Source organism: Heterocephalus glaber, unplaced genomic scaffold, assembly GCF_053883595.1.
Source record: "Heterocephalus glaber isolate CG9 unplaced genomic scaffold, H.glaber_assembly_v1.0 deba00001497, whole genome shotgun sequence".
Lineage (NCBI taxonomy): Eukaryota > Metazoa > Chordata > Mammalia > Rodentia > Bathyergidae > Heterocephalus > Heterocephalus glaber.
In genome coordinates this window covers 53,595,578-53,602,131 of record NW_028258320.1, presented here as the reverse complement: position 1 = coordinate 53,602,131, position 6,554 = coordinate 53,595,578, and positions in this window count along the sequence as shown.

The window sequence follows — 6,554 nt, the reverse complement described above, 5'->3', positions numbered from 1 at the left end:
CATTTTCTCTCCTCTCTCACTCTACTTTCATGCTCCAGCATTCCCTCCCTAACCTCAGGTCGCCAGTCAGTACATTCCCAGACAACTTGTTGAACCTGTCTAACTCAGGGCAGATTTCTGCTGTGGGTCCTTTTCCCTCCAGGTAATTGGTGTAGTACCTGTGTGGCCTTATCAGCAGCCAGTATGGTATCTCTCTCTTGAGACCTCCTCTACCCTCTTAGCATGGGCACTTGGGCACCCTAGTGCAAGTGAGCTCCACTTTGATGCTTCCACATCCAGTGCCACAATGCACCAAGGCTGTGAATGGGTTCCACCCAGGGGGGACATGCTTTATTGCTGTGGTGTTCCCAGGAGTTCTCAGGGACAGTGACATCTGAGAGTCCAGAGAAGCACCGTCCTTCTGTCTAGGGATCAGTTGTTCATAAGACTTGAAGGGTGATCTCTAGGTTAAAATGCTCTGGTTGCAGGATCACCTGAATTAAAGGAGAACTGGCCTCACTCTTCACAAGCAGACTAAATTTAGAGGATTGATGGAGGCTAACGAAGTTGTTACAAACTGCCAGTTCAAACAGTGGTGTCTCCAGTGATGAACTGCATAACTCTGGATACCTCCCTTAGCTCTAGAACACCTGTGCTTCCTCATCTGCAGGACAAGAATAATAAGAAACTTCCCTTCAAGACCATAAATCAGAAAGTATAAAGCCCTCCAAGCAGCTCCTGGGATGTTATAGCCCACCATCGATACTTGCTATTGATATTCTCCATTTCTTTTATCCTCAGTTATCTTATCTATGAAAAGACTAATTAATCTTTATTTCCTAAGGTTGTTGTAAAGCTTAAATGGTGTAATTTCTATACAGCACTTAATGTAATGCCTAAATATGATACACACCTTGATAAGGACTTTTAATATTAATATTATTTGTATACACATTATCACTATATTATACCCAATTTCCTTCATACAATAAGTAAGATGGACTTGCTTCATGGAGTGATAAAAGTTCCCAATGAAATAACTTTAGAATTGCTTATTAATTAATTTTTCCCCTTCTTATGTGCTATTTTGGAACCCACAGTGTTACAGGCAGGAAGTGGGATGGAGCAGGCATGACCTACTTGGCACTGCTGCTGTGGTCCAGTTGGATGATTCTGTCTGTGAAGCTGCTATAGGATGTTTAGCAGTACTTGTAGCCTCTACCCACTAAATTCCAGCAACATCCTCTCCCAAGTCATGAAAATAAAAGAAATCATCTGCAAACATTGTCACAGGTCCTTAAGAGAACCCTCTCCCATGCACACAAACAGGCATTGAGAACCAGTGTCATAAAGGAGAAGAACAAAAGGAAAACATGAAGTCATGTTGATAGGCAACAAAGGAAAACCAAAGAGGGCCAAAGGAGAGCCTCCCACAAGAGTGTTAAACATGGTGCAATAGTGTTCATACACTTTTACTTGCCATAGTGTGAGCTGGAGCTGCTAGGACCACTTTGGTGACCCAATTTTAAGCAGATGCCTTCAGAAGACTACATTACTCATGAACTAAAGCTCCATCTCCTGTGTCACCTGGCTAAGCACCCACTGGAGCTTAACAAATCAATCCTTAAATCTGCTAGTGGTTGATTTTAGTGACACAGGAGGCAGACCTTTGCCCTGATATGGGGTCTCTACCACTGCACAATGGCTTCTCAACTTTTCTTATCCATTTCAACTAGGACGGTTTGGGCTAAGATGCTATTACTAACCACAATGAGGACTCCCTCCCCATTGGGTGATGAAATACCTGAAGAAGGACCAGCTCTGGTTCTTCCACATCTCAGGGAATGTCAGCCTTCATTCCTGCTACTATAGAAGTGTCACCTAGCAACATGAAGTTTTTTGGTGGTGGCAGTTTTTTATACAAACAGAAAACAGTTTATTTGCTTTGTTAGGCAAGCACTTTACCATTGAGCTACATACCTACTCTTTGAATAGCACTGAAACTTTCAAAAAAGAGAATTCCTTACTCAGATTCCTCATACAAGAACATCAGAAAAGTAGCAGCCACCAAACAAAATGCTATTCAGATGATCTCACTAAAATTTGACCTACGTAAGAGAGAGCATGAAAAGCCATAAAGACATGAAAACCCATACACGGCACTGCAAGTATTTTACCTTTAACATCAAGAAGCAAGATAACTTTAAGATAACACTATTTATGTTCCTGGTTGAGCCAGGTCCCATAGGGAGTGACCTGGATCAAGAAAACCCCATGAATGGATGTAAGAGCTCATCTCCAGGGGCTCTCCAGAAGGCTGTTGAGCATCCTTAAAGGAGGTGAAGCAGCCTCATAGGCAGTCAAACAAGAAAGGAGAGGTTAGCTTTGCCCAATGCTGGGAGAAATGGGATGAAGCTGGAGCAAGATCTCTTGGTTCTCAAATTTGTGCCCCAGTGACATCAGAAGGGTGAGTTCCCCCTCCAGCCTACCTGAGTACTTGCCTCTCCCAAATAGGCAGGACACATTGTAGTCCTTTTTACCTGCAATTGCTACTCCTCCAAATACTTTCTCCATCTGTGTTAACCCTCCTCTTATTCCGGGGACCAGCCAAGAAGTCACTTCCTGTGCACCTGGGATTTCCAGGAAAGGCTGGCCTCTGTGTTCATGTAGCATTAGCACAGATGACCACAACATCTCATAGTGTTGGTCACTCCTCCCCAATATCTGTGATTTCCCCAGCACTGAGTGCAGTGCTCCACTACAGTGGACATTCTACCAGAGTGAGACAACAATGGATAAATGAGTGAACAGAACAATTCAAGGTAACAAACACAACACATGTAATACATGGCTGGTGATGCAACCAGCTTGTTAAATAGGCACCCTTGCCACCCCAAATATTAATATGAAATGAAGCAAACAAGAAAATGCAAAATAACTTTAAAACTTTAAACCCTTCAACAAATAAAAAGTATAAAATGGCAGTTCCTTTTTGATCTATCAGTGGATATACAAAGCCCTATCTAGCAAATGTAAGTCAGCTTTGTTGCAACCATACAACAGAGTATCCAGACAGAAGGACTTCAAAAGCAAAAACTATCCCCCAGGCTGCTCAAGGCGTTAGGTGGGAGGGTTCAAAGCATGTAAAGCCAACCCACCCAGTTGCAACACCAGCACAGAGCAAAACCTGTACTTCCTCAGCTGATGAGGAGGGAGTCTACTCCATGCCAAGGACAGATGTCTCCTGAGGCACTAATTACCATCAGCCCACACAATGTTTCATCGTTTCTCGTAAACTGCCTAGAAAGGTTTGCCTTGCAGTGCCTCAGCATTAAAGGACAGGTGGTACGTGGATTGCTAGAATTTATTTAGAATATTTTATGGGGGTGGATGGTGAGATGCAAAAGATACTAAAAAATATCATATGTACCTATTTTCCACATCATCTTTATAGTTACTTCTATGCACTCACTGACCAATTCCACCTAAGCCAAGTGCACATGAATTTGAATGCTTCCAAAGCAAGTGACTTTGCACCCTCATTTTTCTGCCTTTTGTGAATATTTATTTTCTCTTTTCTCCCATATTTTTTCCACAGGGAAAATCCAAGGCCCAATTCCTCTGTTTACTTCCATTCATTTTATTTTAACTTTAAAAAGAATTGGAGATTTAGCTCAGTGGTTGCACCGCCTGCTGCGCAAGCGCAAGGACCAGAGTTCAATCCCTGGTACCAAAAAAAAGAAAAAGAAAAGAAAAAGAATTGGAAAGTCTGCATCTGAAAGAGGAATTGATGAATTGGATGGGATGGTAATTCTACTTTTAATCTTTTGGGGAACTGCCAAACTGTTTGCTAAAGCAACTACACTACTTTACATTTCACCAAAAGTGCACAAGAGTTCCAATTTCTGCACATCCTTGCTGACATTTGTTATTTTCTGTTTTTTTGCTCTGTTTTATGATAGCCATCTTAATGGGTGTGAGTTAACATCTCATTATGGTTTTGATTTGCATTTCCTGAGTGATTAATGATCTTGAGCATCTTTTCTTATGCTTATTGGTTGTTTGTATGTCTATTTTACAGAAGTATCTTTTCAAGTTTTTTGCCTATTTTTAATAGGGTTAGTTGTTGAGCTTTGTTGTTGTTGAGTTGAAGTTCTTTATATGTTCCGTGTATTAACCTCTTACCAGATACAGAATTTGCAAATATGTTGTCCTGTTTGGTGGGTTGCCTTTTCACTCTACTCAGTGTGTCCTTGCATGCATTGAAGTTATTGATTTGGATATAGTGCAAGACACCTGGTTTTTCTTCATGATACCTCCATTCCTTTTTGCATTCCTCTTTGCCCTGTTCTCTGTCGTTCTCTCCTTTGTCATCAGCGAGCTGGGGATCTCTAGGAGGCATCTGGCTTCCTAGGTGATGTGGGCTTTGGGTCAAATTGCCAGGGTTAAGGCCCGACTTCAACCACTCTGAGAAACACTGAAGAAGGTGCTCAATGCTTACAACTCTATTTTTCCCCTGGGAAATAGAGTAAACTTTCTAACATTTACTGTCCAGTGTTTGGTGACATTAGAAAACTAGGTCAAATGCTCCCTCTCAGAGGAGTCCTTTGCATCCTGCTTTCAAGAGCACATCAGCTTAGATTTTCTGGTTTCCTTGGCCCCATTGGCATGATATATATTCCACCAGGTAAAGAGTAGAATCCTATGTCCTACTCCATTTCATATTCTGGAGCGACACCTCAGGTTTTCCTTCTCTGGCTCCACTCCATTTACAGAGATGATAGACGATTTTCTCTATAAGTGCCCATAATACATATTCCACGGTTGAGATAACCCTAAGAAATAAAATTGCATGTATTTTCCTACAAATTAGAGTCAGCGACTAAGTAGCAAAAATAAGTGCCTATCTGTTTTGTTTAAGCATTCATATGAGTTTTGTCTCTAACAACCAGAAATGTTGAGGACAACAGTTCAGGGCTGGGGCTGTGCTCTTGAGTGCCCTTGTGACCCAGGTTTACTGGTGTGTCCCACATGGCTCTACATGGAGTTTCAGCCATAGGCTAGCGAGATGAGGAAGGAAAGATAAAAAGCCAACAAGTGCATGCCTGTTGTTCCTTAAGGAAGGTTCCAAACATGGCCACATCTACTTGGAGATTAGTAGTTATCCTGAGTTACTCAGCTGCACCTGTCTGTTACAGAGTCTGGGAAATATAAGTTTTAGACTTTGGGGTGGAAGGTCTGAACTGAGGTCTTCTACTTAGTAAAAGGGAGAGGGACTCTAGAAAATAACTAGCGATCTTAACTTTGGGGACTATTCTATGAAAATTTACACTTTAGAGAAAGAAAAACAAAATAAATTCCCAGTAAATTGTGTTCATGGTTTCAAAGCGGCACCATGGACAACCACTGTTGTCTCATCTGCATACCACCACCCTTTAGAAAACATTAAGTGGGTGATGCCTAAATTTGAATTCTAACTTTCCATTAACTCTGTCATCTTGAATGAGATCTTCAGCTCTGTGTTTAGCACATGGTAGGAATTCAACATTCAGTCTATGCAACAAAATGAAGTTCCTTACTATTTCTAAGTTACTTACTAGGGTTAGGAGATCATCACCCTGGTTATCCAAATAGGCTTGCGGAGGAACAATTGGCTTTGTGCTGGGTAATCTGGGGGTTAATAGTCTATAGTGTGAACCCACCTCCAAAAGTTTGTACCTCTCCATCACCCTGTGCTTTTATTGGCTGTTGCAAGATCATTTCTTTTCCAGTTATATCTTTCTGGAAAAGATGTTTCATTAGGTGGCTTCTATGTTCTGCATGTATTAATGGCTGCTTCAGCCAAGTGGACAGGGGCTACCATACAACATACCCACTCAGCGACTGTGGGTAGCTATCTCATCTCCTGGGCACTCGGTGTTCTCATAGCATGCTAGGAATTTTCCACAGTTTTAGAAATTTATGGCATTTTTCCCATTAAAATTTTCAAACAAGTGAATTTATTGTGGGGGAACACTAATTAGTTTTGCTTTTCATTGGTTTGTTCTATTTTATAACTTATTAAATACACTTTGAGGTATACATTTTGTGCAGTAAAATGCACCCATTTTAAAGATTTTGCCAAATGTAAACACCAATGTAACCATCACTATAATTAGGATGTAGACATCTCCATCACCTCCAAGAACACAGTTGAAAAGTCATTCTACAAGCACACTCTAGCCATAGGCAACCAGTCACCTATTTTCCATACTATTAGCTCTTTCTATTCTAGAATTTCACATGAAAGCCATTTCATAATATATATATATATATATATGTATTTGTATCTTGATTCTATTACTTAGTATCTTTTTAAAAATATTCACTCATGTTTTCAGGAGGATCAGCTGTGCCTTCCTTCTTATTACTAAGTAGTATTCCACAGTTTCAGTATAGACATGCCCACATGTGGTCATCAATTCATCTGCTGACAGACTTCCTAGTTGTCTTGAGTTTTTGGTCTTTATGAATAAAAGTGATATAATCATTTATTTGTAACTCATCTGTTTTCAGTTCTTTTTAGTAATACACAA